This window comes from Pungitius pungitius, unplaced genomic scaffold (genome assembly GCF_949316345.1).
Source record: "Pungitius pungitius unplaced genomic scaffold, fPunPun2.1 scaffold_28, whole genome shotgun sequence".
NCBI classification, from domain to species: Eukaryota; Metazoa; Chordata; class Actinopteri; order Perciformes; family Gasterosteidae; genus Pungitius; species Pungitius pungitius.
The window spans coordinates 759,783-787,065 of NW_026909895.1; the positions used below are offsets into that span (position 1 = coordinate 759,783).

General features: G+C 45.5%; 59 non-coding genes across 59 annotated transcripts; all 59 read left to right on the plus strand.

Annotated features, from left to right (window-relative positions):
• Positions 1 to 315: 315 nt before the first annotated feature.
• Positions 316 to 434, plus strand: LOC134121496 (5S ribosomal RNA). The gene has a single exon (XR_009953037.1). It is a non-coding gene; the product is annotated as a 5S ribosomal RNA (ribosomal RNA).
• A 344-nt stretch (positions 435 to 778) lies between these two features.
• LOC134121802 (5S ribosomal RNA) lies at positions 779 to 897 on the plus strand. Its single transcript, XR_009953343.1, has one exon. It is a non-coding gene; the product is annotated as a 5S ribosomal RNA (ribosomal RNA).
• A 339-nt stretch (positions 898 to 1,236) lies between these two features.
• LOC134121497 (5S ribosomal RNA) lies at positions 1,237 to 1,355 on the plus strand. The gene has a single exon (XR_009953038.1). It is a non-coding gene; the product is annotated as a 5S ribosomal RNA (ribosomal RNA).
• Positions 1,356 to 1,699: 344 nt separating this feature from the next.
• On the plus strand, positions 1,700 to 1,818 carry LOC134121919 (5S ribosomal RNA). The gene has a single exon (XR_009953460.1). It is a non-coding gene; the product is annotated as a 5S ribosomal RNA (ribosomal RNA).
• A 339-nt stretch (positions 1,819 to 2,157) lies between these two features.
• On the plus strand, positions 2,158 to 2,276 carry LOC134121498 (5S ribosomal RNA). The gene has a single exon (XR_009953039.1). It is a non-coding gene; the product is annotated as a 5S ribosomal RNA (ribosomal RNA).
• A 344-nt stretch (positions 2,277 to 2,620) lies between these two features.
• On the plus strand, positions 2,621 to 2,739 carry LOC134121803 (5S ribosomal RNA). Its single transcript, XR_009953344.1, has one exon. It is a non-coding gene; the product is annotated as a 5S ribosomal RNA (ribosomal RNA).
• Positions 2,740 to 3,078: 339 nt separating this feature from the next.
• On the plus strand, positions 3,079 to 3,197 carry LOC134121499 (5S ribosomal RNA). Its single transcript, XR_009953040.1, has one exon. It is a non-coding gene; the product is annotated as a 5S ribosomal RNA (ribosomal RNA).
• A 344-nt stretch (positions 3,198 to 3,541) lies between these two features.
• Positions 3,542 to 3,660, plus strand: LOC134121920 (5S ribosomal RNA). The gene has a single exon (XR_009953461.1). It is a non-coding gene; the product is annotated as a 5S ribosomal RNA (ribosomal RNA).
• A 339-nt stretch (positions 3,661 to 3,999) lies between these two features.
• On the plus strand, positions 4,000 to 4,118 carry LOC134121197 (5S ribosomal RNA). Its single transcript, XR_009952739.1, has one exon. It is a non-coding gene; the product is annotated as a 5S ribosomal RNA (ribosomal RNA).
• Positions 4,119 to 4,462: 344 nt separating this feature from the next.
• On the plus strand, positions 4,463 to 4,581 carry LOC134121804 (5S ribosomal RNA). Its single transcript, XR_009953345.1, has one exon. It is a non-coding gene; the product is annotated as a 5S ribosomal RNA (ribosomal RNA).
• Positions 4,582 to 4,920: 339 nt separating this feature from the next.
• On the plus strand, positions 4,921 to 5,039 carry LOC134121531 (5S ribosomal RNA). The gene has a single exon (XR_009953072.1). It is a non-coding gene; the product is annotated as a 5S ribosomal RNA (ribosomal RNA).
• A 339-nt stretch (positions 5,040 to 5,378) lies between these two features.
• On the plus strand, positions 5,379 to 5,497 carry LOC134121198 (5S ribosomal RNA). Its single transcript, XR_009952740.1, has one exon. It is a non-coding gene; the product is annotated as a 5S ribosomal RNA (ribosomal RNA).
• A 344-nt stretch (positions 5,498 to 5,841) lies between these two features.
• Positions 5,842 to 5,960, plus strand: LOC134121805 (5S ribosomal RNA). The gene has a single exon (XR_009953346.1). It is a non-coding gene; the product is annotated as a 5S ribosomal RNA (ribosomal RNA).
• Positions 5,961 to 6,299: 339 nt separating this feature from the next.
• Positions 6,300 to 6,418, plus strand: LOC134121500 (5S ribosomal RNA). Its single transcript, XR_009953041.1, has one exon. It is a non-coding gene; the product is annotated as a 5S ribosomal RNA (ribosomal RNA).
• Positions 6,419 to 6,762: 344 nt separating this feature from the next.
• On the plus strand, positions 6,763 to 6,881 carry LOC134121806 (5S ribosomal RNA). The gene has a single exon (XR_009953347.1). It is a non-coding gene; the product is annotated as a 5S ribosomal RNA (ribosomal RNA).
• A 339-nt stretch (positions 6,882 to 7,220) lies between these two features.
• Positions 7,221 to 7,339, plus strand: LOC134121502 (5S ribosomal RNA). Its single transcript, XR_009953043.1, has one exon. It is a non-coding gene; the product is annotated as a 5S ribosomal RNA (ribosomal RNA).
• A 344-nt stretch (positions 7,340 to 7,683) lies between these two features.
• On the plus strand, positions 7,684 to 7,802 carry LOC134121921 (5S ribosomal RNA). Its single transcript, XR_009953462.1, has one exon. It is a non-coding gene; the product is annotated as a 5S ribosomal RNA (ribosomal RNA).
• Positions 7,803 to 8,141: 339 nt separating this feature from the next.
• Positions 8,142 to 8,260, plus strand: LOC134121503 (5S ribosomal RNA). The gene has a single exon (XR_009953044.1). It is a non-coding gene; the product is annotated as a 5S ribosomal RNA (ribosomal RNA).
• Positions 8,261 to 8,604: 344 nt separating this feature from the next.
• On the plus strand, positions 8,605 to 8,723 carry LOC134121807 (5S ribosomal RNA). The gene has a single exon (XR_009953348.1). It is a non-coding gene; the product is annotated as a 5S ribosomal RNA (ribosomal RNA).
• A 339-nt stretch (positions 8,724 to 9,062) lies between these two features.
• Positions 9,063 to 9,181, plus strand: LOC134121199 (5S ribosomal RNA). The gene has a single exon (XR_009952741.1). It is a non-coding gene; the product is annotated as a 5S ribosomal RNA (ribosomal RNA).
• A 344-nt stretch (positions 9,182 to 9,525) lies between these two features.
• On the plus strand, positions 9,526 to 9,644 carry LOC134121808 (5S ribosomal RNA). Its single transcript, XR_009953349.1, has one exon. It is a non-coding gene; the product is annotated as a 5S ribosomal RNA (ribosomal RNA).
• A 339-nt stretch (positions 9,645 to 9,983) lies between these two features.
• On the plus strand, positions 9,984 to 10,102 carry LOC134121616 (5S ribosomal RNA). The gene has a single exon (XR_009953157.1). It is a non-coding gene; the product is annotated as a 5S ribosomal RNA (ribosomal RNA).
• A 344-nt stretch (positions 10,103 to 10,446) lies between these two features.
• On the plus strand, positions 10,447 to 10,565 carry LOC134121922 (5S ribosomal RNA). The gene has a single exon (XR_009953463.1). It is a non-coding gene; the product is annotated as a 5S ribosomal RNA (ribosomal RNA).
• A 339-nt stretch (positions 10,566 to 10,904) lies between these two features.
• LOC134121201 (5S ribosomal RNA) lies at positions 10,905 to 11,023 on the plus strand. Its single transcript, XR_009952743.1, has one exon. It is a non-coding gene; the product is annotated as a 5S ribosomal RNA (ribosomal RNA).
• A 344-nt stretch (positions 11,024 to 11,367) lies between these two features.
• Positions 11,368 to 11,486, plus strand: LOC134121809 (5S ribosomal RNA). The gene has a single exon (XR_009953350.1). It is a non-coding gene; the product is annotated as a 5S ribosomal RNA (ribosomal RNA).
• A 339-nt stretch (positions 11,487 to 11,825) lies between these two features.
• LOC134121532 (5S ribosomal RNA) lies at positions 11,826 to 11,944 on the plus strand. The gene has a single exon (XR_009953073.1). It is a non-coding gene; the product is annotated as a 5S ribosomal RNA (ribosomal RNA).
• A 339-nt stretch (positions 11,945 to 12,283) lies between these two features.
• LOC134121202 (5S ribosomal RNA) lies at positions 12,284 to 12,402 on the plus strand. Its single transcript, XR_009952744.1, has one exon. It is a non-coding gene; the product is annotated as a 5S ribosomal RNA (ribosomal RNA).
• Positions 12,403 to 12,746: 344 nt separating this feature from the next.
• LOC134121810 (5S ribosomal RNA) lies at positions 12,747 to 12,865 on the plus strand. Its single transcript, XR_009953351.1, has one exon. It is a non-coding gene; the product is annotated as a 5S ribosomal RNA (ribosomal RNA).
• A 339-nt stretch (positions 12,866 to 13,204) lies between these two features.
• On the plus strand, positions 13,205 to 13,323 carry LOC134121504 (5S ribosomal RNA). Its single transcript, XR_009953045.1, has one exon. It is a non-coding gene; the product is annotated as a 5S ribosomal RNA (ribosomal RNA).
• A 344-nt stretch (positions 13,324 to 13,667) lies between these two features.
• Positions 13,668 to 13,786, plus strand: LOC134121923 (5S ribosomal RNA). Its single transcript, XR_009953464.1, has one exon. It is a non-coding gene; the product is annotated as a 5S ribosomal RNA (ribosomal RNA).
• A 339-nt stretch (positions 13,787 to 14,125) lies between these two features.
• LOC134121505 (5S ribosomal RNA) lies at positions 14,126 to 14,244 on the plus strand. Its single transcript, XR_009953046.1, has one exon. It is a non-coding gene; the product is annotated as a 5S ribosomal RNA (ribosomal RNA).
• Positions 14,245 to 14,588: 344 nt separating this feature from the next.
• LOC134121811 (5S ribosomal RNA) lies at positions 14,589 to 14,707 on the plus strand. Its single transcript, XR_009953352.1, has one exon. It is a non-coding gene; the product is annotated as a 5S ribosomal RNA (ribosomal RNA).
• A 339-nt stretch (positions 14,708 to 15,046) lies between these two features.
• On the plus strand, positions 15,047 to 15,165 carry LOC134121204 (5S ribosomal RNA). Its single transcript, XR_009952745.1, has one exon. It is a non-coding gene; the product is annotated as a 5S ribosomal RNA (ribosomal RNA).
• Positions 15,166 to 15,509: 344 nt separating this feature from the next.
• Positions 15,510 to 15,628, plus strand: LOC134121813 (5S ribosomal RNA). Its single transcript, XR_009953354.1, has one exon. It is a non-coding gene; the product is annotated as a 5S ribosomal RNA (ribosomal RNA).
• A 339-nt stretch (positions 15,629 to 15,967) lies between these two features.
• LOC134121506 (5S ribosomal RNA) lies at positions 15,968 to 16,086 on the plus strand. The gene has a single exon (XR_009953047.1). It is a non-coding gene; the product is annotated as a 5S ribosomal RNA (ribosomal RNA).
• Positions 16,087 to 16,430: 344 nt separating this feature from the next.
• LOC134121925 (5S ribosomal RNA) lies at positions 16,431 to 16,549 on the plus strand. The gene has a single exon (XR_009953466.1). It is a non-coding gene; the product is annotated as a 5S ribosomal RNA (ribosomal RNA).
• Positions 16,550 to 16,888: 339 nt separating this feature from the next.
• Positions 16,889 to 17,007, plus strand: LOC134121205 (5S ribosomal RNA). Its single transcript, XR_009952746.1, has one exon. It is a non-coding gene; the product is annotated as a 5S ribosomal RNA (ribosomal RNA).
• Positions 17,008 to 17,351: 344 nt separating this feature from the next.
• Positions 17,352 to 17,470, plus strand: LOC134121814 (5S ribosomal RNA). Its single transcript, XR_009953355.1, has one exon. It is a non-coding gene; the product is annotated as a 5S ribosomal RNA (ribosomal RNA).
• A 339-nt stretch (positions 17,471 to 17,809) lies between these two features.
• LOC134121533 (5S ribosomal RNA) lies at positions 17,810 to 17,928 on the plus strand. Its single transcript, XR_009953074.1, has one exon. It is a non-coding gene; the product is annotated as a 5S ribosomal RNA (ribosomal RNA).
• Positions 17,929 to 18,267: 339 nt separating this feature from the next.
• LOC134121206 (5S ribosomal RNA) lies at positions 18,268 to 18,386 on the plus strand. The gene has a single exon (XR_009952747.1). It is a non-coding gene; the product is annotated as a 5S ribosomal RNA (ribosomal RNA).
• A 344-nt stretch (positions 18,387 to 18,730) lies between these two features.
• Positions 18,731 to 18,849, plus strand: LOC134121815 (5S ribosomal RNA). The gene has a single exon (XR_009953356.1). It is a non-coding gene; the product is annotated as a 5S ribosomal RNA (ribosomal RNA).
• Positions 18,850 to 19,188: 339 nt separating this feature from the next.
• Positions 19,189 to 19,307, plus strand: LOC134121507 (5S ribosomal RNA). Its single transcript, XR_009953048.1, has one exon. It is a non-coding gene; the product is annotated as a 5S ribosomal RNA (ribosomal RNA).
• A 344-nt stretch (positions 19,308 to 19,651) lies between these two features.
• Positions 19,652 to 19,770, plus strand: LOC134121926 (5S ribosomal RNA). Its single transcript, XR_009953467.1, has one exon. It is a non-coding gene; the product is annotated as a 5S ribosomal RNA (ribosomal RNA).
• Positions 19,771 to 20,109: 339 nt separating this feature from the next.
• Positions 20,110 to 20,228, plus strand: LOC134121207 (5S ribosomal RNA). Its single transcript, XR_009952748.1, has one exon. It is a non-coding gene; the product is annotated as a 5S ribosomal RNA (ribosomal RNA).
• A 344-nt stretch (positions 20,229 to 20,572) lies between these two features.
• Positions 20,573 to 20,691, plus strand: LOC134121816 (5S ribosomal RNA). The gene has a single exon (XR_009953357.1). It is a non-coding gene; the product is annotated as a 5S ribosomal RNA (ribosomal RNA).
• Positions 20,692 to 21,030: 339 nt separating this feature from the next.
• On the plus strand, positions 21,031 to 21,149 carry LOC134121534 (5S ribosomal RNA). The gene has a single exon (XR_009953075.1). It is a non-coding gene; the product is annotated as a 5S ribosomal RNA (ribosomal RNA).
• A 344-nt stretch (positions 21,150 to 21,493) lies between these two features.
• On the plus strand, positions 21,494 to 21,612 carry LOC134121927 (5S ribosomal RNA). The gene has a single exon (XR_009953468.1). It is a non-coding gene; the product is annotated as a 5S ribosomal RNA (ribosomal RNA).
• Positions 21,613 to 21,951: 339 nt separating this feature from the next.
• On the plus strand, positions 21,952 to 22,070 carry LOC134121208 (5S ribosomal RNA). Its single transcript, XR_009952749.1, has one exon. It is a non-coding gene; the product is annotated as a 5S ribosomal RNA (ribosomal RNA).
• Positions 22,071 to 22,414: 344 nt separating this feature from the next.
• On the plus strand, positions 22,415 to 22,533 carry LOC134121817 (5S ribosomal RNA). Its single transcript, XR_009953358.1, has one exon. It is a non-coding gene; the product is annotated as a 5S ribosomal RNA (ribosomal RNA).
• Positions 22,534 to 22,871: 338 nt separating this feature from the next.
• Positions 22,872 to 22,990, plus strand: LOC134121536 (5S ribosomal RNA). Its single transcript, XR_009953077.1, has one exon. It is a non-coding gene; the product is annotated as a 5S ribosomal RNA (ribosomal RNA).
• Positions 22,991 to 23,334: 344 nt separating this feature from the next.
• LOC134121928 (5S ribosomal RNA) lies at positions 23,335 to 23,453 on the plus strand. Its single transcript, XR_009953469.1, has one exon. It is a non-coding gene; the product is annotated as a 5S ribosomal RNA (ribosomal RNA).
• Positions 23,454 to 23,792: 339 nt separating this feature from the next.
• Positions 23,793 to 23,911, plus strand: LOC134121209 (5S ribosomal RNA). Its single transcript, XR_009952751.1, has one exon. It is a non-coding gene; the product is annotated as a 5S ribosomal RNA (ribosomal RNA).
• A 344-nt stretch (positions 23,912 to 24,255) lies between these two features.
• Positions 24,256 to 24,374, plus strand: LOC134121818 (5S ribosomal RNA). The gene has a single exon (XR_009953359.1). It is a non-coding gene; the product is annotated as a 5S ribosomal RNA (ribosomal RNA).
• A 339-nt stretch (positions 24,375 to 24,713) lies between these two features.
• Positions 24,714 to 24,832, plus strand: LOC134121210 (5S ribosomal RNA). The gene has a single exon (XR_009952752.1). It is a non-coding gene; the product is annotated as a 5S ribosomal RNA (ribosomal RNA).
• A 344-nt stretch (positions 24,833 to 25,176) lies between these two features.
• On the plus strand, positions 25,177 to 25,295 carry LOC134121819 (5S ribosomal RNA). Its single transcript, XR_009953360.1, has one exon. It is a non-coding gene; the product is annotated as a 5S ribosomal RNA (ribosomal RNA).
• A 339-nt stretch (positions 25,296 to 25,634) lies between these two features.
• LOC134121929 (5S ribosomal RNA) lies at positions 25,635 to 25,753 on the plus strand. The gene has a single exon (XR_009953470.1). It is a non-coding gene; the product is annotated as a 5S ribosomal RNA (ribosomal RNA).
• A 344-nt stretch (positions 25,754 to 26,097) lies between these two features.
• On the plus strand, positions 26,098 to 26,216 carry LOC134122094 (5S ribosomal RNA). Its single transcript, XR_009953635.1, has one exon. It is a non-coding gene; the product is annotated as a 5S ribosomal RNA (ribosomal RNA).
• A 339-nt stretch (positions 26,217 to 26,555) lies between these two features.
• Positions 26,556 to 26,674, plus strand: LOC134121211 (5S ribosomal RNA). Its single transcript, XR_009952753.1, has one exon. It is a non-coding gene; the product is annotated as a 5S ribosomal RNA (ribosomal RNA).
• A 344-nt stretch (positions 26,675 to 27,018) lies between these two features.
• LOC134121820 (5S ribosomal RNA) lies at positions 27,019 to 27,137 on the plus strand. Its single transcript, XR_009953361.1, has one exon. It is a non-coding gene; the product is annotated as a 5S ribosomal RNA (ribosomal RNA).
• Positions 27,138 to 27,283: the final 146 nt, after the last annotated feature.

The window sequence follows — 27,283 nt, forward strand, 5'->3', positions numbered from 1 at the left end:
GCCCAGCGCCGTAGATTGTACACCTACACAATTGTAAAAAAAAATTCACATTGTAGAAGAGATGCAATAGGAAGAAGATGAAAGGTGGCTTACGTCCATACCATCGTCAGGCCATTTGAGGTGGCGGGGACTGCAATGGCCATTCACCGATTGGCTGGGACTCCTGGGCGGGTCTTCTCTAGTCCATCCAATTTTCGGCATGGGATGTCACAGCCTTCTTTGCATACCCTTATTTAACCCACTCAAAGATGCCAACGGCTGGCGTGTCATAATTCATTGACGCATTATAAAGGATTAGGAAAAAGATAAAAAGCAGCTTACGGCCATACCTCTCTGGTTCCGCCCGATCTCGTCTGATCTCGGAAGCTAAGCAGAGCAGGGCCTGGTTAGTACCTGGATGGAAGACCGCCTGGGAATCTCAGGTGCCGTAAGCTTTTTCACTTCTCTCTCCGAAAGCCGCCGAGCGCCGCAGATTGTACACCTGTTTTAACGTTGGATATGAAAGGAAATTAGACAATATTATCCAAAATGATTCCGTTTCATGATTGCTAAATTAGTGTTGGTCAACATTTACCATTGGCATACTGTTGTTTGTAATTTAGCCGTTGAAATACAGGTGCTAACCCAACATGTTAGAATTGCCAGTGAAGAAAAGTAAAGTTACCTTCAGGCTTTAGGAACCTCTCTTGCCAATGCTAAGAACTGCTTCAATTTTAGAAAAAGAAACTTCTGATTATCTTTGACACGTTTTAAAGGATTAGGAAAAAGATGAAAAGCAGCTTACGTCCATACCTCTCTGGTTCCGCCCGATCTCGTCTGATCTCGGAAGCTAAGCAGAGCAGGGCCTGGTTAGTACCTGGATGGAAGACCGCCTGGGAATCCCAGGTGCCGTAAGCTTTTTCACTTCTCTCTCTGAAAGCCGCCCAGCGCCGTAGATTGTACACCTACACAATTGTAAAAAAAAATTCACATTGTAGAAGAGATGCAATAGGAAGAAGATGAAAGGTGGCTTACGTCCATACCATCGTCAGGCCATTTGAGGTGGCGGGGACTGCAATGGCCATTCACCGATTGGCTGGGACTCCTGGGCGGGTCTTCTCTAGTCCATCCAATTTTCGGCATGGGATGTCACAGCCTTCTTTGCATACCCTTATTTAACCCACACAAAGATGCCAACGGCAGGCGTGTCATAATTCATTGACGCATTATAAAGGATTAGGAAAAAGATAAAAAGCAGCTTACGGCCATACCTCTCTGGTTCCGCCCGATCTCGTCTGATCTCGGAAGCTAAGCAGAGCAGGGCCTGGTTAGTACCTGGATGGAAGACCGCCTGGGAATCTCAGGTGCCGTAAGCTTTTTCACTTCTCTCTCCGAAAGCCGCCGAGCGCCGCAGATTGTACACCTGTTTTAACGTTGGATATGAAAGGAAATTAGACAATATTATCCAAAATGATTCCGTTTCATGATTGCTAAATTAGTGTTGGTCAACATTTACTATTGGCATACTGTTGTTTGTAATTTAGCCGTTGAAATACAGGTGCTAACCCAACATGTTAGAATTGCCAGTGAAGAAAAGTAAAGTTACCTTCAGGCTTTAGGAACCTCTCTTGCCAATGCTAAGAACTGCTTCAATTTTAGAAAAAGAAACTTCTGATTATCTTTGACACGTTTTAAAGGATTAGGAAAAAGATGAAAAGCAGCTTACGGCCATACCTCTCTGGTTCCGCCCGATCTGGTCTGATCTCGGAAGCTAAGCAGAGCAGGGCCTGGTTAGTACCTGGATGGAAGACCGCCTGGGAATCCCAGGTGCCGTAAGCTTTTTAACTTCTCTCTCTGAAAGCCGCCCAGCGCCGTAGATTGTACACCTACACAATTGTAAAAAAAAATTCACATTGTAGAAGAGATGCAATAGGAAGAAGATGAAAGGTGGCTTACGTCCATACCATCGTCAGGCCATTTGAGGTGGCGGGGACTGCAATGGCCATTCACCGATTGGCTGGGACTCCTGGGCGGGTCTTCTCTAGTCCATCCAATTTTCGGCATGGGATGTCACAGCCTTCTTTGCATACCCTTATTTAACCCACACAAAGATGCCAACGGCAGGCGTGTCATAATTCATTGACGCATTATAAAGGATTAGGAAAAAGATAAAAAGCAGCTTACGGCCATACCTCTCTGGTTCCGCCCGATCTCGTCTGATCTCGGAAGCTAAGCAGAGCAGGGCCTGGTTAGTACCTGGATGGAAGACCGCCTGGGAATCTCAGGTGCCGTAAGCTTTTTCACTTCTCTCTCCGAAAGCCGCCGAGCGCCGCAGATTGTACACCTGTTTTAACGTTGGATATGAAAGGAAATTAGACAATATTATCCAAAATGATTCCGTTTCATGATTGCTAAATTAGTGTTGATCAACATTTACGATTGGCATACTGTTGTTTGTAATTTAGCCGTTGAAATACAGGTGCTAACCCAACATGTTAGAATTGCCAGTGAAGAAAAGTAAAGTTACCTTCAGGCTTTAGGAACCTCTCTTGCCAATGCTAAGAACTGCTTCAATTTTAGAAAAAGAAACTTCTGATTATCTTTGACACGTTTTAAAGGATTAAGAAAAAGATGAAAAGCAGCTTACGTCCATACCTCTCTGGTTCCGCCCGATCTCGTCTGATCTCGGAAGCTAAGCAGAGCAGGGCCTGGTTAGTACCTGGATGGAAGACCGCCTGGGAATCCCAGGTGCCGTAAGCTTTTTCACTTCTCTCTCTGAAAGCCGCCCAGCGCCGTAAATTGTACACCTACACAATTGTAAAAAAAAATTCACATTGTAGAAGAGATGCAATAGGAAGAAGATGAAAGGTGGCTTACGTCCGTACCATCGTCAGGCCATTTGAGGTGGCGGGGACTGCAATGGCCATTCACCGATTGGCTGGGACTCCTGGGCGGGTCTTCTCTAGTCCATCCAATTTTCGGCATGGGATGTCACAGCCTTCTTTGCATACCCTTATTTAACCCACACAAAGATGCCAACGGCAGGCGTGTCATAATTCATTGACGCATTATAAAGGATTAGGAAAAAGATAAAAAGCAGCTTACGGCCATACCTCTCTGGTTCCGCCCGATCTCGTCTGATCTCGGAAGCTAAGCAGAGCAGGGCCTGGTTAGTACCTGGATGGAAGACCGCCTGGGAATCTCAGGTGCCGTAAGCTTTTTCACTTCTCTCTCCGAAAGCCGCCGAGCGCCGCAGATTGTACACCTGTTTTAACGTTGGATATGAAAGGAAATTAGACAATATTATCCAAAATGATTCCGTTTCATGATTGCTAAATTAGTGTTGGTCAACATTTACTATTGGCATACTGTTGTTTGTAATTTAGCCGTTGAAATACAGGTGCTAACCCAACATGTTAGAATTGCCAGTGAAGAAAAGTAAAGTTACCTTCAGGCTTTAGGAACCTCTCTTGCCAATGCTAAGAACTGCTTCAATTTTAGAAAAAGAAACTTCTGATTATCTTTGACACGTTTTAAAGGATTAGGAAAAAGATGAAAAGCAGCTTACGGCCATACCTCTCTGGTTCCGCCCGATCTGGTCTGATCTCGGAAGCTAAGCAGAGCAGGGCCTGGTTAGTACCTGGATGGAAGACCGCCTGGGAATCCCAGGTGCCGTAAGCTTTTTAACTTCTCTCTCTGAAAGCCGCCCAGCGCCGTAGATTGTACACCTACACAATTGTAAAAAAAAATTCACATTGTAGAAGAGATGCAATAGGAAGAAGATGAAAGGTGGCTTACGTCCATACCATCGTCAGGCCATTTGAGGTGGCGGGGACTGCAATGGCCATTCACCGATTGGCTGGGACTCCTGGGCGGGTCTTCTCTAGTCCATCCAATTTTCGGCATGGGATGTCACAGCCTTCTTTGCATACCCTTATTTAACCCACACAAAGATGCCAACGGCAGGCGTGTCATAATTCATTGACGCATTATAAAGGATTAGGAAAAAGATAAAAAGCAGCTTACGGCCATACCTCTCTGGTTCCGCCCGATCTCGTCTGATCTCGGAAGCTAAGCAGAGCAGGGCCTGGTTAGTACCTGGATGGAAGACCGCCTGGGAATCCCAGGTGCCGTAAGCTTTTTCACTTCTCTCTCCGAAAGCCGCCGAGCGCCGCAGATTGTACACCTGTTTTAACGTTGGATATGAAAGGAAATTAGACAATATTATCCAAAATGATTCCGTTTCATGATTGCTAAATTAGTGTTGGTCAACATTTACGATTGGCATACTGTTGTTTGTAATTTAGCCGTTGAAATACAGGTGCTAACCCAACATGTTAGAATTGCCAGTGAAGAAAAGTAAAGTTACCTTCAGGCTTTAGGAACCTCTCTTGCCAATGCTAAGAACTGCTTCAATTTTAGAAAAAGAAACTTCTGATTATCTTTGACACGTTTTAAAGGATTAGGAAAAAGATGAAAAGCAGCTTACGTCCATACCTCTCTGGTTCCGCCCGATCTCGTCTGATCTCGGAAGCTAAGCAGAGCAGGGCCTGGTTAGTACCTGGATGGAAGACCGCCTGGGAATCCCAGGTGCCGTAAGCTTTTTCACTTCTCTCTCTGAAAGCCGCCCAGCGCCGTAGATTGTACACCTACACAATTGTAAAAAAAAATTCACATTGTAGAAGAGATGCAATAGGAAGAAGATGAAAGGTGGCTTACGTCCATACCATCGTCAGGCCATTTGAGGTGGCGGGGACTGCAATGGCCATTCACCGATTGGCTGGGACTCCTGGGCGGGTCTTCTCTAGTCCATCCAATTTTCGGCATGGGATGTCACAGCCTTCTTTGCATACCCTTATTTAACCCACACAAAGATGCCAACGGCAGGCGTGTCATAATTCATTGACGCATTATAAAGGATTAGGAAAAAGATAAAAAGCAGCTTACGGCCATACCTCTCTGGTTCCGCCTGATCTCGTCTGATCTCGGAAGCTAAGCAGAGCAGGGCCTGGTTAGTACCTGGATGGAAGACCGCCTGGGAATCCCAGGTGCCGTAAGCTTTTTCACTTCTCTCTCTGAAAGCCGCCCAGCGCCGTAAATTGTACACCTACACAATTGTAAAAAAAAATTCACATTGTAGAAGAGATGCAATAGGAAGAAGATGAAAGGTGGCTTACGTCCGTACCATCGTCAGGCCATTTGAGGTGGCGGGGACTGCAATGGCCATTCACCGATTGGCTGGGACTCCTGGGCGGGTCTTCTCTAGTCCATCCAATTTTCGGCTTGGGATGTCACAGCCTTCTTTGCATACCCTTATTTAACCCACACAAAGATGCCAACGGCTGGCGTGTCATAATTCATTGACGCATTATAAAGGATTAGGAAAAAGATAAAAAGCAGCTTACGGCCATACCTCTCTGGTTCCGCCCGATCTCGTCTGATCTCGGAAGCTAAGCAGAGCAGGGCCTGGTTAGTACCTGGATGGAAGACCGCCTGGGAATCCCAGGTGCCGTAAGCTTTTTCACTTCTCTCTCCGAAAGCCGCCGAGCGCCGCAGATTGTACACCTGTTTTAACGTTGGATATGAAAGGAAATTAGACAATATTATCCAAAATGATTCCGTTTCATGATTGCTAAATTAGTGTTGGTCAACATTTACCATTGGCATACTGTTGTTTGTAATTTAGCCGTTGAAATACAGGTGCTAACCCAACATGTTAGAATTGCCAGTGAAGAAAAGTAAAGTTACCTTCAGGCTTTAGGAACCTCTCTTGCCAATGCTAAGAACTGCTTCAATTTTAGAAAAAGAAACTTCTGATTATCTTTGACACGTTTTAAAGGATTAGGAAAAAGATGAAAAGCAGCTTACGTCCATACCTCTCTGGTTCCGCCCGATCTCGTCTGATCTCGGAAGCTAAGCAGAGCAGGGCCTGGTTAGTACCTGGATGGAAGACCGCCTGGGAATCCCAGGTGCCGTAAGCTTTTTCACTTCTCTCTCTGAAAGCCGCCCAGCGCCGTAGATTGTACACCTACACAATTGTAAAAAAAAATTCACATTGTAGAAGAGATGCAATAGGAAGAAGATGAAAGGTGGCTTACGTCCATACCATCGTCAGGCCATTTGAGGTGGCGGGGACTGCAATGGCCATTCACCGATTGGCTGGGACTCCTGGGCGGGTCTTCTCTAGTCCATCCAATTTTCGGCATGGGATGTCACAGCCTTCTTTGCATACCCTTATTTAACCCACTCAAAGATGCCAACGGCTGGCGTGTCATAATTCATTGACGCATTATAAAGGATTAGGAAAAAGATAAAAAGCAGCTTACGGCCATACCTCTCTGGTTCCGCCCGATCTCGTCTGATCTCGGAAGCTAAGCAGAGCAGGGCCTGGTTAGTACCTGGATGGAAGACCGCCTGGGAATCTCAGGTGCCGTAAGCTTTTTCACTTCTCTCTCCGAAAGCCGCCGAGCGCCGCAGATTGTACACCTGTTTTAACGTTGGATATGAAAGGAAATTAGACAATATTATCCAAAATGATTCCGTTTCATGATTGCTAAATTAGTGTTGGTCAACATTTACCATTGGCATACTGTTGTTTGTAATTTAGCCGTTGAAATACAGGTGCTAACCCAACATGTTAGAATTGCCAGTGAAGAAAAGTAAAGTTACCTTCAGGCTTTAGGAACCTCTCTTGCCAATGCTAAGAACTGCTTCAATTTTAGAAAAAGAAACTTCTGATTATCTTTGACACGTTTTAAAGGATTAGGAAAAAGATGAAAAGCAGCTTACGTCCATACCTCTCTGGTTCCGCCCGATCTCGTCTGATCTCGGAAGCTAAGCAGAGCAGGGCCTGGTTAGTACCTGGATGGAAGACCGCCTGGGAATCCCAGGTGCCGTAAGCTTTTTCACTTCTCTCTCTGAAAGCCGCCCAGCGCCGTAGATTGTACACCTACACAATTGTAAAAAAAAATTCACATTGTAGAAGAGATGCAATAGGAAGAAGATGAAAGGTGGCTTACGTCCATACCATCGTCAGGCCATTTGAGGTGGCGGGGACTGCAATGGCCATTCACCGATTGGCTGGGACTCCTGGGCGGGTCTTCTCTAGTCCATCCAATTTTCGGCATGGGATGTCACAGCCTTCTTTGCATACCCTTATTTAACCCACACAAAGATGCCAACGGCAGGCGTGTCATAATTCATTGACGCATTATAAAGGATTAGGAAAAAGATAAAAAGCAGCTTACGGCCATACCTCTCTGGTTCCGCCCGATCTCGTCTGATCTCGGAAGCTAAGCAGAGCAGGGCCTGGTTAGTACCTGGATGGAAGACCGCCTGGGAATCTCAGGTGCCGTAAGCTTTTTCACTTCTCTCTCCGAAAGCCGCCGAGCGCCGCAGATTGTACACCTGTTTTAACGTTGGATATGAAAGGAAATTAGACAATATTATCCAAAATGATTCCGTTTCATGATTGCTAAATTAGTGTTGGTCAACATTTACTATTGGCATACTGTTGTTTGTAATTTAGCCGTTGAAATACAGGTGCTAACCCAACATGTTAGAATTGCCAGTGAAGAAAAGTAAAGTTACCTTCAGGCTTTAGGAACCTCTCTTGCCAATGCTAAGAACTGCTTCAATTTTAGAAAAAGAAACTTCTGATTATCTTTGACACGTTTTAAAGGATTAGGAAAAAGATGAAAAGCAGCTTACGGCCATACCTCTCTGGTTCCGCCCGATCTGGTCTGATCTCGGAAGCTAAGCAGAGCAGGGCCTGGTTAGTACCTGGATGGAAGACCGCCTGGGAATCCCAGGTGCCGTAAGCTTTTTAACTTCTCTCTCTGAAAGCCGCCCAGCGCCGTAGATTGTACACCTACACAATTGTAAAAAAAAATTCACATTGTAGAAGAGATGCAATAGGAAGAAGATGAAAGGTGGCTTACGTCCATACCATCGTCAGGCCATTTGAGGTGGCGGGGACTGCAATGGCCATTCACCGATTGGCTGGGACTCCTGGGCGGGTCTTCTCTAGTCCATCCAATTTTCGGCATGGGATGTCACAGCCTTCTTTGCATACCCTTATTTAACCCACACAAAGATGCCAACGGCAGGCGTGTCATAATTCATTGACGCATTATAAAGGATTAGGAAAAAGATAAAAAGCAGCTTACGGCCATACCTCTCTGGTTCCGCCCGATCTCGTCTGATCTCGGAAGCTAAGCAGAGCAGGGCCTGGTTAGTACCTGGATGGAAGACCGCCTGGGAATCTCAGGTGCCGTAAGCTTTTTCACTTCTCTCTCCGAAAGCCGCCGAGCGCCGCAGATTGTACACCTGTTTTAACGTTGGATATGAAAGGAAATTAGACAATATTATCCAAAATGATTCCGTTTCATGATTGCTAAATTAGTGTTGATCAACATTTACGATTGGCATACTGTTGTTTGTAATTTAGCCGTTGAAATACAGGTGCTAACCCAACATGTTAGAATTGCCAGTGAAGAAAAGTAAAGTTACCTTCAGGCTTTAGGAACCTCTCTTGCCAATGCTAAGAACTGCTTCAATTTTAGAAAAAGAAACTTCTGATTATCTTTGACACGTTTTAAAGGATTAAGAAAAAGATGAAAAGCAGCTTACGTCCATACCTCTCTGGTTCCGCCCGATCTCGTCTGATCTCGGAAGCTAAGCAGAGCAGGGCCTGGTTAGTACCTGGATGGAAGACCGCCTGGGAATCCCAGGTGCCGTAAGCTTTTTCACTTCTCTCTCTGAAAGCCGCCCAGCGCCGTAAATTGTACACCTACACAATTGTAAAAAAAAATTCACATTGTAGAAGAGATGCAATAGGAAGAAGATGAAAGGTGGCTTACGTCCGTACCATCGTCAGGCCATTTGAGGTGGCGGGGACTGCAATGGCCATTCACCGATTGGCTGGGACTCCTGGGCGGGTCTTCTCTAGTCCATCCAATTTTCGGCTTGGGATGTCACAGCCTTCTTTGCATACCCTTATTTAACCCACACAAAGATGCCAACGGCTGGCGTGTCATAATTCATTGACGCATTATAAAGGATTAGGAAAAAGATAAAAAGCAGCTTACGGCCATACCTCTCTGGTTCCGCCCGATCTCGTCTGATCTCGGAAGCTAAGCAGAGCAGGGCCTGGTTAGTACCTGGATGGAAGACCGCCTGGGAATCCCAGGTGCCGTAAGCTTTTTCACTTCTCTCTCCGAAAGCCGCCGAGCGCCGCAGATTGTACACCTGTTTTAACGTTGGATATGAAAGGAAATTAGACAATATTATCCAAAATGATTCCGTTTCATGATTGCTAAATTAGTGTTGGTCAACATTTACCATTGGCATACTGTTGTTTGTAATTTAGCCGTTGAAATACAGGTGCTAACCCAACATGTTAGAATTGCCAGTGAAGAAAAGTAAAGTTACCTTCAGGCTTTAGGAACCTCTCTTGCCAATGCTAAGAACTGCTTCAATTTTAGAAAAAGAAACTTCTGATTATCTTTGACACGTTTTAAAGGATTAGGAAAAAGATGAAAAGCAGCTTACGTCCATACCTCTCTGGTTCCGCCCGATCTCGTCTGATCTCGGAAGCTAAGCAGAGCAGGGCCTGGTTAGTACCTGGATGGAAGACCGCCTGGGAATCCCAGGTGCCGTAAGCTTTTTCACTTCTCTCTCTGAAAGCCGCCCAGCGCCGTAGATTGTACACCTACACAATTGTAAAAAAAAATTCACATTGTAGAAGAGATGCAATAGGAAGAAGATGAAAGGTGGCTTACGTCCATACCATCGTCAGGCCATTTGAGGTGGCGGGGACTGCAATGGCCATTCACCGATTGGCTGGGACTCCTGGGCGGGTCTTCTCTAGTCCATCCAATTTTCGGCATGGGATGTCACAGCCTTCTTTGCATACCCTTATTTAACCCACACAAAGATGCCAACGGCAGGCGTGTCATAATTCATTGACGCATTATAAAGGATTAGGAAAAAGATAAAAAGCAGCTAACGGCCATACCTCTCTGGTTCCGCCCGATCTCGTCTGATCTCGGAAGCTAAGCAGAGCAGGGCCTGGTTAGTACCTGGATGGAAGACCGCCTGGGAATCTCAGGTGCCGTAAGCTTTTTCACTTCTCTCTCCGAAAGCCGCCGAGCGCCGCAGATTGTACACCTGTTTTAACGTTGGATATGAAAGGAAATTAGACAATATTATCCAAAATGATTCCGTTTCATGATTGCTAAATTAGTGTTGGTCAACATTTACTATTGGCATACTGTTGTTTGTAATTTAGCCGTTGAAATACAGGTGCTAACCCAACATGTTAGAATTGCCAGTGAAGAAAAGTAAAGTTACCTTCAGGCTTTAGGAACCTCTCTTGCCAATGCTAAGAACTGCTTCAATTTTAGAAAAAGAAACTTCTGATTATCTTTGACACGTTTTAAAGGATTAGGAAAAAGATGAAAAGCAGCTTACGGCCATACCTCTCTGGTTCCGCCCGATCTGGTCTGATCTCGGAAGCTAAGCAGAGCAGGGCCTGGTTAGTACCTGGATGGAAGACCGCCTGGGAATCCCAGGTGCCGTAAGCTTTTTAACTTCTCTCTCTGAAAGCCGCCCAGCGCCGTAGATTGTACACCTACACAATTGTAAAAAAAAATTCACATTGTAGAAGAGATGCAATAGGAAGAAGATGAAAGGTGGCTTACGTCCATACCATCGTCAGGCCATTTGAGGTGGCGGGGACTGCAATGGCCATTCACCGATTGGCTGGGACTCCTGGGCGGGTCTTCTCTAGTCCATCCAATTTTCGGCATGGGATGTCACAGCCTTCTTTGCATACCCTTATTTAACCCACACAAAGATGCCAACGGCAGGCGTGTCATAATTCATTGACGCATTATAAAGGATTAGGAAAAAGATAAAAAGCAGCTTACGGCCATACCTCTCTGGTTCCGCCCGATCTCGTCTGATCTCGGAAGCTAAGCAGAGCAGGGCCTGGTTAGTACCTGGATGGAAGACCGCCTGGGAATCCCAGGTGCCGTAAGCTTTTTCACTTCTCTCTCCGAAAGCCGCCGAGCGCCGCAGATTGTACACCTGTTTTAACGTTGGATATGAAAGGAAATTAGACAATATTATCCAAAATGATTCCGTTTCATGATTGCTAAATTAGTGTTGGTCAACATTTACGATTGGCATACTGTTGTTTGTAATTTAGCCGTTGAAATACAGGTGCTAACCCAACATGTTAGAATTGCCAGTGAAGAAAAGTAAAGTTACCTTCAGGCTTTAGGAACCTCTCTTGCCAATGCTAAGAACTGCTTCAATTTTAGAAAAAGAAACTTCTGATTATCTTTGACACGTTTTAAAGGATTAGGAAAAAGATGAAAAGCAGCTTACGTCCATACCTCTCTGGTTCCGCCCGATCTCGTCTGATCTCGGAAGCTAAGCAGAGCAGGGCCTGGTTAGTACCTGGATGGAAGACCGCCTGGGAATCCCAGGTGCCGTAAGCTTTTTCACTTCTCTCTCTGAAAGCCGCCCAGCGCCGTAGATTGTACACCTACACAATTGTAAAAAAAAATTCACATTGTAGAAGAGATGCAATAGGAAGAAGATGAAAGGTGGCTTACGTCCATACCATCGTCAGGCCATTTGAGGTGGCGGGGACTGCAATGGCCATTCACCGATTGGCTGGGACTCCTGGGCGGGTCTTCTCTAGTCCATCCAATTTTCGGCATGGGATGTCACAGCCTTCTTTGCATACCCTTATTTAACCCACACAAAGATGCCAACGGCAGGCGTGTCATAATTCATTGACGCATTATAAAGGATTAGGAAAAAGATAAAAAGCAGCTTACGGCCATACCTCTCTGGTTCCGCCTGATCTCGTCTGATCTCGGAAGCTAAGCAGAGCAGGGCCTGGTTAGTACCTGGATGGAAGACCGCCTGGGAATCCCAGGTGCCGTAAGCTTTTTCACTTCTCTCTCTGAAAGCCGCCCAGCGCCGTAAATTGTACACCTACACAATTGTAAAAAAAAATTCACATTGTAGAAGAGATGCAATAGGAAGAAGATGAAAGGTGGCTTACGTCCGTACCATCGTCAGGCCATTTGAGGTGGCGGGGACTGCAATGGCCATTCACCGATTGGCTGGGACTCCTGGGCGGGTCTTCTCTAGTCCATCCAATTTTCGGCTTGGGATGTCACAGCCTTCTTTGCATACCCTTATTTAACCCACACAAAGATGCCAACGGCTGGCGTGTCATAATTCATTGACGCATTATAAAGGATTAGGAAAAAGATAAAAAGCAGCTTACGGCCATACCTCTCTGGTTCCGCCCGATCTCGTCTGATCTCGGAAGCTAAGCAGAGCAGGGCCTGGTTAGTACCTGGATGGAAGACCGCCTGGGAATCCCAGGTGCCGTAAGCTTTTTCACTTCTCTCTCCGAAAGCCGCCGAGCGCCGCAGATTGTACACCTGTTTTAACGTTGGATATGAAAGGAAATTAGACAATATTATCCAAAATGATTCCGTTTCATGATTGCTAAATTAGTGTTGGTCAACATTTACCATTGGCATACTGTTGTTTGTAATTTAGCCGTTGAAATACAGGTGCTAACCCAACATGTTAGAATTGCCAGTGAAGAAAAGTAAAGTTACCTTCAGGCTTTAGGAACCTCTCTTGCCAATGCTAAGAACTGCTTCAATTTTAGAAAAAGAAACTTCTGATTATCTTTGACACGTTTTAAAGGATTAGGAAAAAGATGAAAAGCAGCTTACGTCCATACCTCTCTGGTTCCGCCCGATCTCGTCTGATCTCGGAAGCTAAGCAGAGCAGGGCCTGGTTAGTACCTGGATGGAAGACCGCCTGGGAATCCCAGGTGCCGTAAGCTTTTTCACTTCTCTCTCTGAAAGCCGCCCAGCGCCGTAGATTGTACACCTACACAATTGTAAAAAAAAATTCACATTGTAGAAGAGATGCAATAGGAAGAAGATGAAAGGTGGCTTACGTCCATACCATCGTCAGGCCATTTGAGGTGGCGGGGACTGCAATGGCCATTCACCGATTGGCTGGGACTCCTGGGCGGGTCTTCTCTAGTCCATCCAATTTTCGGCATGGGATGTCACAGCCTTCTTTGCATACCCTTATTTAACCCACACAAAGATGCCAACGGCAGGCGTGTCATAATTCATTGACGCATTATAAAGGATTAGGAAAAAGATAAAAAGCAGCTTACGGCCATACCTCTCTGGTTCCGCCCGATCTCGTCTGATCTCGGAAGCTAAGCAGAGCAGGGCCTGGTTAGTACCTGGATGGAAGACCGCCTGGGAATCTCAGGTGCCGTAAGCTTTTTCACTTCTCTCTCCGAAAGCCGCCGAGCGCCGCAGATTGTACACCTGTTTTAACGTTGGATATGAAAGGAAATTAGACAATATTATCCAAAATGATTCCGTTTCATGATTGCTAAATTAGTGTTGGTCAACATTTACTATTGGCATACTGTTGTTTGTAATTTAGCCGTTGAAATACAGGTGCTAACCCAACATGTTAGAATTGCCAGTGAAGAAAAGTAAAGTTACCTTCAGGCTTTAGGAACCTCTCTTGCCAATGCTAAGAACTGCTTCAATTTTAGAAAAAGAAACTTCTGATTATCTTTGACACGTTTTAAAGGATTAGGAAAAAGATGAAAAGCAGCTTACGGCCATACCTCTCTGGTTCCGCCCGATCTGGTCTGATCTCGGAAGCTAAGCAGAGCAGGGCCTGGTTAGTACCTGGATGGAAGACCGCCTGGGAATCCCAGGTGCCGTAAGCTTTTTAACTTCTCTCTCTGAAAGCCGCCCAGCGCCGTAGATTGTACACCTACACAATTGTAAAAAAAAATTCACATTGTAGAAGAGATGCAATAGGAAGAAGATGAAAGGTGGCTTACGTCCATACCATCGTCAGGCCATTTGAGGTGGCGGGGACTGCAATGGCCATTCACCGATTGGCTGGGACTCCTGGGCGGGTCTTCTCTAGTCCATCCAATTTTCGGCATGGGATGTCACAGCCTTCTTTGCATACCCTTATTTAACCCACACAAAGATGCCAACGGCAGGCGTGTCATAATTCATTGACGCATTATAAAGGATTAGGAAAAAGATAAAAAGCAGCTTACGGCCATACCTCTCTGGTTCCGCCCGATCTCGTCTGATCTCGGAAGCTAAGCAGAGCAGGGCCTGGTTAGTACCTGGATGGAAGACCGCCTGGGAATCTCAGGTGCCGTAAGCTTTTTCACTTCTCTCTCCGAAAGCCGCCGAGCGCCGCAGATTGTACACCTGTTTTAACGTTGGATATGAAAGGAAATTAGACAATATTATCCAAAATGATTCCGTTTCATGATTGCTAAATTAGTGTTGATCAACATTTACGATTGGCATACTGTTGTTTGTAATTTAGCCGTTGAAATACAGGTGCTAACCCAACATGTTAGAATTGCCAGTGAAGAAAAGTAAAGTTACCTTCAGGCTTTAGGAACCTCTCTTGCCAATGCTAAGAACTGCTTCAATTTTAGAAAAAGAAACTTCTGATTATCTTTGACACGTTTTAAAGGATTAAGAAAAAGATGAAAAGCAGCTTACGTCCATACCTCTCTGGTTCCGCCCGATCTCGTCTGATCTCGGAAGCTAAGCAGAGCAGGGCCTGGTTAGTACCTGGATGGAAGACCGCCTGGGAATCCCAGGTGCCGTAAGCTTTTTCACTTCTCTCTCTGAAAGCCGCCCAGCGCCGTAAATTGTACACCTACACAATTGTAAAAAAAAATTCACATTGTAGAAGAGATGCAATAGGAAGAAGATGAAAGGTGGCTTACGTCCGTACCATCGTCAGGCCATTTGAGGTGGCGGGGACTGCAATGGCCATTCACCGATTGGCTGGGACTCCTGGGCGGGTCTTCTCTAGTCCATCCAATTTTCGGCTTGGGATGTCACAGCCTTCTTTGCATACCCTTATTTAACCCACACAAAGATGCCAACGGCTGGCGTGTCATAATTCATTGACGCATTATAAAGGATTAGGAAAAAGATAAAAAGCAGCTTACGGCCATACCTCTCTGGTTCCGCCCGATCTCGTCTGATCTCGGAAGCTAAGCAGAGCAGGGCCTGGTTAGTACCTGGATGGAAGACCGCCTGGGAATCCCAGGTGCCGTAAGCTTTTTCACTTCTCTCTCCGAAAGCCGCCGAGCGCCGCAGATTGTACACCTGTTTTAACGTTGGATATGAAAGGAAATTAGACAATATTATCCAAAATGATTCCGTTTCATGATTGCTAAATTAGTGTTGGTCAACATTTACCATTGGCATACTGTTGTTTGTAATTTAGCCGTTGAAATACAGGTGCTAACCCAACATGTTAGAATTGCCAGTGAAGAAAAGTAAAGTTACCTTCAGGCTTTAGGAACCTCTCTTGCCAATGCTAAGAACTGCTTCAATTTTAGAAAAAGAAACTTCTGATTATCTTTGACACGTTTTAAAGGATTAGGAAAAAGATGAAAAGCAGCTTACGTCCATACCTCTCTGGTTCCGCCCGATCTCGTCTGATCTCGGAAGCTAAGCAGAGCAGGGCCTGGTTAGTACCTGGATGGAAGACCGCCTGGGAATCCCAGGTGCCGTAAGCTTTTTCACTTCTCTCTCTGAAAGCCGCCCAGCGCCGTAGATTGTACACCTACACAATTGTAAAAAAAAATTCACATTGTAGAAGAGATGCAATAGGAAGAAGATGAAAGGTGGCTTACGTCCATACCATCGTCAGGCCATTTGAGGTGGCGGGGACTGCAATGGCCATTCACCGATTGGCTGGGACTCCTGGGCGGGTCTTCTCTAGTCCATCCAATTTTCGGCATGGGATGTCACAGCCTTCTTTGCATACCCTTATTTAACCCACACAAAGATGCCAACGGCAGGCGTGTCATAATTCATTGACGCATTATAAAGGATTAGGAAAAAGATAAAAAGCAGCTTACGGCCATACCTCTCTGGTTCCGCCCGATCTCGTCTGATCTCGGAAGCTAAGCAGAGCAGGGCCTGGTTAGTACCTGGATGGAAGACCGCCTGGGAATCTCAGGTGCCGTAAGCTTTTTCACTTCTCTCTCCGAAAGCCGCCGAGCGCCGCAGATTGTACACCTGTTTTAACGTTGGATATGAAAGGAAATTAGACAATATTATCCAAAATGATTCCGTTTCATGATTGCTAAATTAGTGTTGGTCAACATTTACTATTGGCATACTGTTGTTTGTAATTTAGCCGTTGAAATACAGGTGCTAACCCAACATGTTAGAATTGCCAGTGAAGAAAAGTAAAGTTACCTTCAGGCTTTAGGAACCTCTCTTGCCAATGCTAAGAACTGCTTCAATTTTAGAAAAAGAAACTTCTGATTATCTTTGACACGTTTTAAAGGATTAGGAAAAAGATGAAAAGCAGCTTACGGCCATACCTCTCTGGTTCCGCCCGATCTGGTCTGATCTCGGAAGCTAAGCAGAGCAGGGCCTGGTTAGTACCTGGATGGAAGACCGCCTGGGAATCCCAGGTGCCGTAAGCTTTTTAACTTCTCTCTCTGAAAGCCGCCCAGCGCCGTAGATTGTACACCTACACAATTGTAAAAAAAAATTCACATTGTAGAAGAGATGCAATAGGAAGAAGATGAAAGGTGGCTTACGTCCATACCATCGTCAGGCCATTTGAGGTGGCGGGGACTGCAATGGCCATTCACCGATTGGCTGGGACTCCTGGGCGGGTCTTCTCTAGTCCATCCAATTTTCGGCATGGGATGTCACAGCCTTCTTTGCATACCCTTATTTAACCCACACAAAGATGCCAACGGCAGGCGTGTCATAATTCATTGACGCATTATAAAGGATTAGGAAAAAGATAAAAAGCAGCTTACGGCCATACCTCTCTGGTTCCGCCCGATCTCGTCTGATCTCGGAAGCTAAGCAGAGCAGGGCCTGGTTAGTACCTGGATGGAAGACCGCCTGGGAATCCCAGGTGCCGTAAGCTTTTTCACTTCTCTCTCCGAAAGCCGCCGAGCGCCGCAGATTGTACACCTGTTTTAACGTTGGATATGAAAGGAAATTAGACAATATTATCCAAAATGATTCCGTTTCATGATTGCTAAATTAGTGTTGGTCAACATTTACGATTGGCATACTGTTGTTTGTAATTTAGCCGTTGAAATACAGGTGCTAACCCAACATGTTAGAATTGCCAGTGAAGAAAAGTAAAGTTACCTTCAGGCTTTAGGAACCTCTCTTGCCAATGCTAAGAACTGCTTCAATTTTAGAAAAAGAAACTTCTGATTATCTTTGACACGTTTTAAAGGATTAGGAAAAAGATGAAAAGCAGCTTACGTCCATACCTCTCTGGTTCCGCCCGATCTCGTCTGATCTCGGAAGCTAAGCAGAGCAGGGCCTGGTTAGTACCTGGATGGAAGACCGCCTGGGAATCCCAGGTGCCGTAAGCTTTTTCACTTCTCTCTCTGAAAGCCGCCCAGCGCCGTAGATTGTACACCTACACAATTGTAAAAAAAAATTCACATTGTAGAAGAGATGCAATAGGAAGAAGATGAAAGGTGGCTTACGTCCATACCATCGTCAGGCCATTTGAGGTGGCGGGGACTGCAATGGCCATTCACCGATTGGCTGGGACTCCTGGGCGGGTCTTCTCTAGTCCATCCAATTTTCGGCATGGGATGTCACAGCCTTCTTTGCATACCCTTATTTAACCCACACAAAGATGCCAACGGCAGGCGTGTCATAATTCATTGACGCATTATAAAGGATTAGGAAAAAGATAAAAAGCAGCTTACGGCCATACCTCTCTGGTTCCGCCTGATCTCGTCTGATCTCGGAAGCTAAGCAGAGCAGGGCCTGGTTAGTACCTGGATGGAAGACCGCCTGGGAATCCCAGGTGCCGTAAGCTTTTTCACTTCTCTCTCTGAAAGCCGCCCAGCGCCGTAAATTGTACACCTACACAATTGTAAAAAAAAATTCACATTGTAGAAGAGATGCAATAGGAAGAAGATGAAAGGTGGCTTACGTCCGTACCATCGTCAGGCCATTTGAGGTGGCGGGGACTGCAATGGCCATTCACCGATTGGCTGGGACTCCTGGGCGGGTCTTCTCTAGTCCATCCAATTTTCGGCTTGGGATGTCACAGCCTTCTTTGCATACCCTTATTTAACCCACACAAAGATGCCAACGGCTGGCGTGTCATAATTCATTGACGCATTATAAAGGATTAGGAAAAAGATAAAAAGCAGCTTACGGCCATACCTCTCTGGTTCCGCCCGATCTCGTCTGATCTCGGAAGCTAAGCAGAGCAGGGCCTGGTTAGTACCTGGATGGAAGACCGCCTGGGAATCCCAGGTGCCGTAAGCTTTTTCACTTCTCTCTCCGAAAGCCGCCGAGCGCCGCAGATTGTACACCTGTTTTAACGTTGGATATGAAAGGAAATTAGACAATATTATCCAAAATGATTCCGTTTCATGATTGCTAAATTAGTGTTGGTCAACATTTACCATTGGCATACTGTTGTTTGTAATTTAGCCGTTGAAATACAGGTGCTAACCCAACATGTTAGAATTGCCAGTGAAGAAAAGTAAAGTTACCTTCAGGCTTTAGGAACCTCTCTTGCCAATGCTAAGAACTGCTTCAATTTTAGAAAAAGAAACTTCTGATTATCTTTGACACGTTTTAAAGGATTAGGAAAAAGATGAAAAGCAGCTTACGTCCATACCTCTCTGGTTCCGCCCGATCTCGTCTGATCTCGGAAGCTAAGCAGAGCAGGGCCTGGTTAGTACCTGGATGGAAGACCGCCTGGGAATCCCAGGTGCCGTAAGCTTTTTCACTTCTCTCTCTGAAAGCCGCCCAGCGCCGTAGATTGTACACCTACACAATTGTAAAAAAAAATTCACATTGTAGAAGAGATGCAATAGGAAGAAGATGAAAGGTGGCTTACGTCCATACCATCGTCAGGCCATTTGAGGTGGCGGGGACTGCAATGGCCATTCACCGATTGGCTGGGACTCCTGGGCGGGTCTTCTCTAGTCCATCCAATTTTCGGCATGGGATGTCACAGCCTTCTTTGCATACCCTTATTTAACCCACACAAAGATGCCAACGGCAGGCGTGTCATAATTCATTGACGCATTATAAAGGATTAGGAAAAAGATAAAAAGCAGCTTACGGCCATACCTCTCTGGTTCCGCCCGATCTCGTCTGATCTCGGAAGCTAAGCAGAGCAGGGCCTGGTTAGTACCTGGATGGAAGACCGCCTGGGAATCTCAGGTGCCGTAAGCTTTTTCACTTCTCTCTCCGAAAGCCGCCGAGCGCCGCAGATTGTACACCTGTTTTAACGTTGGATATGAAAGGAAATTAGACAATATTATCCAAAATGATTCCGTTTCATGATTGCTAAATTAGTGTTGGTCAACATTTACTATTGGCATACTGTTGTTTGTAATTTAGCCGTTGAAATACAGGTGCTAACCCAACATGTTAGAATTGCCAGTGAAGAAAAGTAAAGTTACCTTCAGGCTTTAGGAACCTCTCTTGCCAATGCTAAGAACTGCTTCAATTTTAGAAAAAGAAACTTCTGATTATCTTTGACACGTTTTAAAGGATTAGGAAAAAGATGAAAAGCAGCTTACGGCCATACCTCTCTGGTTCCGCCCGATCTGGTCTGATCTCGGAAGCTAAGCAGAGCAGGGCCTGGTTAGTACCTGGATGGAAGACCGCCTGGGAATCCCAGGTGCCGTAAGCTTTTTAACTTCTCTCTCTGAAAGCCGCCCAGCGCCGTAGATTGTACACCTACACAATTGTAAAAAAAAATTCACATTGTAGAAGAGATGCAATAGGAAGAAGATGAAAGGTGGCTTACGTCCATACCATCGTCAGGCCATTTGAGGTGGCGGGGACTGCAATGGCCATTCACCGATTGGCTGGGACTCCTGGGCGGGTCTTCTCTAGTCCATCCAATTTTCGGCATGGGATGTCACAGCCTTCTTTGCATACCCTTATTTAACCCACACAAAGATGCCAACGGCAGGCGTGTCATAATTCATTGACGCATTATAAAGGATTAGGAAAAAGATAAAAAGCAGCTTACGGCCATACCTCTCTGGTTCCGCCCGATCTCGTCTGATCTCGGAAGCTAAGCAGAGCAGGGCCTGGTTAGTACCTGGATGGAAGACCGCCTGGGAATCCCAGGTGCCGTAAGCTTTTTCACTTCTCTCTCCGAAAGCCGCCGAGCGCCGCAGATTGTACACCTGTTTTAACGTTGGATATGAAAGGAAATTAGACAATATTATCCAAAATGATTCCGTTTCATGATTGCTAAATTAGTGTTGGTCAACATTTACGATTGGCATACTGTTGTTTGTAATTTAGCCGTTGAAATACAGGTGCTAACCCAACATGTTAGAATTGCCAGTGAAGAAAAGTAAAGTTACCTTCAGGCTTTAGGAACCTCTCTTGCCAATGCTAAGAACTGCTTCAATTTTAGAAAAAGAAACTTCTGATTATCTTTGACACGTTTTAAAGGATTAGGAAAAAGATGAAAAGCAGCTTACGTCCATACCTCTCTGGTTCCGCCCGATCTCGTCTGATCTCGGAAGCTAAGCAGAGCAGGGCCTGGTTAGTACCTGGATGGAAGACCGCCTGGGAATCCCAGGTGCCGTAAGCTTTTTCACTTCTCTCTCTGAAAGCCGCCCAGCGCCGTAGATTGTACACCTACACAATTGTAAAAAAAAATTCACATTGTAGAAGAGATGCAATAGGAAGAAGATGAAAGGTGGCTTACGTCCATACCATCGTCAGGCCATTTGAGGTGGCGGGGACTGCAATGGCCATTCACCGATTGGCTGGGACTCCTGGGCGGGTCTTCTCTAGTCCATCCAATTTTCGGCATGGGATGTCACAGCCTTCTTTGCATACCCTTATTTAACCCACACAAAGATGCCAACGGCAGGCGTGTCATAATTCATTGACGCATTATAAAGGATTAGGAAAAAGATAAAAAGCAGCTTACGGCCATACCTCTCTGGTTCCGCCTGATCTCGTCTGATCTCGGAAGCTAAGCAGAGCAGGGCCTGGTTAGTACCTGGATGGAAGACCGCCTGGGAATCCCAGGTGCCGTAAGCTTTTTCACTTCTCTCTCCGAAAGCCGCCGAGCGCCGCAGATTGTACACCTGTTTTAACGTTGGATATGAAAGGAAATTAGACAATATTATCCAAAATGATTCCGTTTCATGATTGCTAAATTAGTGTTGGTCAACATTTACGATTGGCATACTGTTGTTTGTAATTTAGCCGTTGAAATACAGGTGCTAACCCAACATGTTAGAATTGCCAGTGAAGAAAAGTAAAGTTACCTTCAGGCTTTAGGAACCTCTCTTGCCAATGCTAAGAACTGCTTCAATTTTAGAAAAAGAAACTTCTGATTATCTTTGACACGTTTTAAAGGATTAGGAAAAAGATGAAAAGCAGCTTACGGCCATACCTCTCTGGTTCCGCCCGATCTGGTCTGATCTCGGAAGCTAAGCAGAGCAGGGCCTGGTTAGTACCTGGATGGAAGACCGCCTGGGAATCCCAGGTGCCGTAAGCTTTTTAACTTCTCTCTCTGAAAGCCGCCCAGCGCCGTAGATTGTACACCTACACAATTGTAAAAAAAAAATCACATTGTAGAAGAGATGCAAAAGGAAGAAGATGAAAGGTGGCTTACGTCCATACCATCGTCAGGCCATTTGAGGTGGCGGGGACTGCAATGGCCATTCACCGATTGGCTGGGACTCCTGGGCGGGTCTTCTCTAGTCCATCCAATTTTCGGCATGGGATGTCACAGCCTTCTTTGCATACCCTTATTTAACCCACACAAAGATGCCAACGGCAGGCGTGTCATAATTCATTGACGCATTATAAAGGATTAGGAAAAAGATAAAAAGCAGCTTACGGCCATACCTCTCTGGTTCCGCCCGATCTCGTCTGATCTCGGAAGCTAAGCAGAGCAGGGCCTGGTTAGTACCTGGATGGAAGACCGCCTGGGAATCCCAGGTGCCGTAAGCTTTTTCACTTCTCTCTCCGAAAGCCGCCGAGCGCCGCAGATTGTACACCTGTTTTAACGTTGGATATGAAAGGAAATTAGACAATATTATCCAAAATGATTCCGTTTCATGATTGCTAAATTAGTGTTGGTCAACATTTACGATTGGCATACTGTTGTTTGTAATTTAGCCGTTGAAATACAGGTGCTAACCCAACATGTTAGAATTGCCAGTGAAGAAAAGTAAAGTTACCTTCAGGCTTTAGGAACCTCTCTTGCCAATGCTAAGAACTGCTTCAATTTTAGAAAAAGAAACTTCTGATTATCTTTGACACGTTTTAAAGGATTAGGAAAAAGATGAAAAGCAGCTTACGTCCATACCTCTCTGGTTCCGCCCGATCTCGTCTGATCTCGGAAGCTAAGCAGAGCAGGGCCTGGTTAGTACCTGGATGGAAGACCGCCTGGGAATCCCAGGTGCCGTAAGCTTTTTCACTTCTCTCTCTGAAAGCCGCCCAGCGCCGTAGATTGTACACCTACACAATTGTAAAAAAAAATTCACATTGTAGAAGAGATGCAATAGGAAGAAGATGAAAGGTGGCTTACGTCCATACCATCGTCAGGCCATTTGAGGTGGCGGGGATGCAATGGCCATTCACCGATTGGCTGGGACTCCTGGGCGGGTCTTCTCTAGTCCATCCAATTTTCGGCATGGGATGTCACAGCCTTCTTTGCATACCCTTATTTAACCCACACAAAGATGCCAACGGCAGGCGTGTCATAATTCATTGACGCATTATAAAGGATTAGGAAAAAGATAAAAAGCAGCTTACGGCCATACCTCTCTGGTTCCGCCTGATCTCGTCTGATCTCGGAAGCTAAGCAGAGCAGGGCCTGGTTAGTACCTGGATGGAAGACCGCCTGGGAATCCCAGGTGCCGTAAGCTTTTTCACTTCTCTCTCCGAAAGCCGCCGAGCGCCGCAGATTGTACACCTGTTTTAACGTTGGATATGAAAGGAAATTAGACAATATTATCCAAAATGATTCCGTTTCATGATTGCTAAATTAGTGTTGGTCAACATTTACGATTGGCATACTGTTGTTTGTAATTTAGCCGTTGAAATACAGGTGCTAACCCAACATGTTAGAATTGCCAGTGAAGAAAAGTAAAGTTACCTTCAGGCTTTAGGAACCTCTCTTGCCAATGCTAAGAACTGCTTCAATTTTAGAAAAAGAAACTTCTGATTATCTTTGACACGTTTTAAAGGATTAGGAAAAAGATGAAAAGCAGCTTACGGCCATACCTCTCTGGTTCCGCCCGATCTGGTCTGATCTCGGAAGCTAAGCAGAGCAGGGCCTGGTTAGTACCTGGATGGAAGACCGCCTGGGAATCCCAGGTGCCGTAAGCTTTTTAACTTCTCTCTCTGAAAGCCGCCCAGCGCCGTAGATTGTACACCTACACAATTGTAAAAAAAAAATCACATTGTAGAAGAGATGCAATAGGAAGAAGATGAAAGGTGGCTTACGTCCATACCATCGTCAGGCCATTTGAGGTGGCGGGGACTGCAATGGCCATTCACCGATTGGCTGGGACTCCTGGGCGGGTCTTCTCTAGTCCATCCAATTTTCGGCATGGGATGTCACAGCCTTCTTTGCATACCCTTATTTAACCCACACAAAGATGCCAACGGCAGGCGTGTCATAATTCATTGACGCATTATAAAGGATTAGGAAAAAGATAAAAAGCAGCTTACGGCCATACCTCTCTGGTTCCGCCCGATCTCGTCTGATCTCGGAAGCTAAGCAGAGCAGGGCCTGGTTAGTACCTGGATGGAAGACCGCCTGGGAATCCCAGGTGCCGTAAGCTTTTTCACTTCTCTCTCCGAAAGCCGCCGAGCGCCGCAGATTGTACACCTGTTTTAACGTTGGATATGAAAGGAAATTAGACAATATTATCCAAAATGATTCCGTTTCATGATTGCTAAATTAGTGTTGGTCAACATTTACCATTGGCATACTGTTGTTTGTAATTTAGCCGTTGAAATACAGGTGCTAACCCAACATGTTAGAATTGCCAGTGAAGAAAAGTAAAGTTACCTTCAGGCTTTAGGAACCTCTCTTGCCAATGCTAAGAACTGCTTCAATTTTAGAAAAAGAAACTTCTGATTATCTTTGACACGTTTTAAAGGATTAGGAAAAAGATGAAAAGCAGCTTACGTCCATACCTCTCTGGTTCCGCCCGATCTCGTCTGATCTCGGAAGCTAAGCAGAGCAGGGCCTGGTTAGTACCTGGATGGAAGACCGCCTGGGAATCCCAGGTGCCGTAAGCTTTTTCACTTCTCTCTCTGAAAGCCGCCCAGCGCCGTAGATTGTACACCTACACAATTGTAAAAAAAAATTCACATTGTAGAAGAGATGCAATAGGAAGAAGATGAAAGGTGGCTTACGTCCATACCATCGTCAGGCCATTTGAGGTGGCGGGGACTGCAATGGCCATTCACCGATTGGCTGGGACTCCTGGGCGGGTCTTCTCTAGTCCATCCAATTTTCGGCATGGGATGTCACAGCCTTCTTTGCATACCCTTATTTAACCCACACAAAGATGCCAACGGCAGGCGTGTCATAATTCATTGACGCATTATAAAGGATTAGGAAAAAGATAAAAAGCAGCTTACGGCCATACCTCTCTGGTTCCGCCCGATCTCGTCTGATCTCGGAAGCTAAGCAGAGCAGGGCCTGGTTAGTACCTGGATGGAAGACCGCCTGGGAATCCCAGGTGCCGTAAGCTTTTTCACTTCTCTCTCCGAAAGCCGCCGAGCGCCGCAGATTGTACACCTGTTTTAACGTTGGATATGAAAGGAAATTAGACAATATTATCCAAAATGATTCCGTTTCATGATTGCTAAATTAGTGTTGGTCAACATTTACGATTGGCATACTGTTGTTTGTAATTTAGCCGTTGAAATACAGGTGCTAACCCAACATGTTAGAATTGCCAGTGAAGAAAAGTAAAGTTACCTTCAGGCTTTAGGAACCTCTCTTGCCAATGCTAAGAACTGCTTCAATTTTAGAAAAAGAAACTTCTGATTATCTTTGACACGTTTTAAAGGATTAGGAAAAAGATGAAAAGCAGCTTACGTCCATACCTCTCTGGTTCCGCCCGATCTCGTCTGATCTCGGAAGCTAAGCAGAGCAGGGCCTGGTTAGTACCTGGATGGAAGACCGCCTGGGAATCCCAGGTGCCGTAAGCTTTTTCACTTCTCTCTCTGAAAGCCGCCCAGCGCCGTAGATTGTACACCTACACAATTGTAAAAAAAAAATCACATTGTAGAAGAGATGCAATAGGAAGAAGATGAAAGGTGGCTTACGTCCATACCATCGTCAGGCCATTTGAGGTGGCGGGGACTGCAATGGCCGTTCACCGATTGGCTGGGACTCCTGGGCGGGTCTTCTCTAGTCCATCCAATTTTCGGCATGGGATGTCACAGCCTTCTTTGCATACCCTTATTTAACCCACACAAAGATGCCAACGGCAGGCGTGTCATAATTCATTGACGCATTATAAAGGATTAGGAAAAAGATAAAAAGCAGCTTACGGCCATACCTCTCTGGTTCCGCCCGATCTGGTCTGATCTCGGAAGCTAAGCAGAGCAGGGCCTGGTTAGTACCTGGATGGAAGACCGCCTGGGAATCCCAGGTGCCGTAAGCTTTTTCACTTCTCTCTCCGAAAGCCGCCGAGCGCCGCAGATTGTACACCTGTTTTAACGTTGGATATGAAAGGAAATTAGACAATATTATCCAAAATGATTCCGTTTCATGATTGCTAAATTAGTGTTGGTCAACATTTACGATTGGCATACTGTTGTTTGTAATTTAGCCGTTGAAATACAGGTGCTAACCCAACATGTTAGAATTGCCAGTGAAGAAAAGTAAAGTTACCTTCAGGCTTTAGGAACCTCTCTTGCCAATGCTAAGAACTGCTTCAATTTTAGAAAAAGAAACTTCTGATTATCTTTGACACGTTTTAAAGGATTAGGAAAAAGATGAAAAGCAGCTTACGGCCATACCTCTCTGGTTCCGCCCGATCTGGTCTGATCTCGGAAGCTAAGCAGAGCAGGGCCTGGTTAGTACCTGGATGGAAGACCGCCTGGGAATCCCAGGGGCCGTAAGCTTTTTAACTTCTCTCTCTGAAAGCCGCCCAGCGCCGTAGATTGTACACCTACACAATTGTAAAAAAAAAATCACATTGTAGAAGAGATGCAATAGGAAGAAGATGAAAGGTGGCTTACGTCCATACCATCGTCAGGCCATTTGAGGTGGCGGGGACTGCAATGGCCATTCACCGATTGGCTGGGACTCCTGGGCGGGTCTTCTCTAGTCCATCCAATTTTCGGCATGGGATGTCACAGCCTTCTTTGCATACCCTTATTTAACCCACACAAAGATGCCAACGGCAGGCGTGTCATAATTCATTGACGCATTATAAAGGATTAGGAAAAAGATAAAAAGCAGCTTACGGCCATACCTCTCTGGTTCCGCCCGATCTCGTCTGATCTCGGAAGCTAAGCAGAGCAGGGCCTGGTTAGTACCTGGATGGAAGACCGCCTGGGAATCCCAGGTGCCGTAAGCTTTTTCACTTCTCTCTCCGAAAGCCGCCGAGCGCCGCAGATTGTACACCTGTTTTAACGTTGGATATGAAAGGAAATTAGACAATATTATCCAAAATGATTCCGTTTCATGATTGCTAAATTAGTGTTGGTCAACATTTACCATTGGCATACTGTTGTTTGTAATTTAGCCGTTGAAATACAGGTGCTAACCCAACATGTTAGAATTGCCAGTGAAGAAAAGTAAAGTTACCTTCAGGCTTTAGGAACCTCTCTTGCCAATGCTAAGAACTGCTTCAATTTTAGAAAAAGAAACTTCTGATTATCTTTGACACGTTTTAAAGGATTAGGAAAAAGATGAAAAGCAGCTTACGTCCATACCTCTCTGGTTCCGCCCGATCTCGTCTGATCTCGGAAGCTAAGCAGAGCAGGGCCTGGTTAGTACCTGGATGGAAGACCGCCTGGGAATCCCAGGTGCCGTAAGCTTTTTCACTTCTCTCTCTGAAAGCCGCCCAGCGCCGTAGATTGTACACCTACACAATTGTAAAAAAAAATTCACATTGTAGAAGAGATGCAATAGGAAGAAGATGAAAGGTGGCTTACGTCCATACCATCGTCAGGCCATTTGAGGT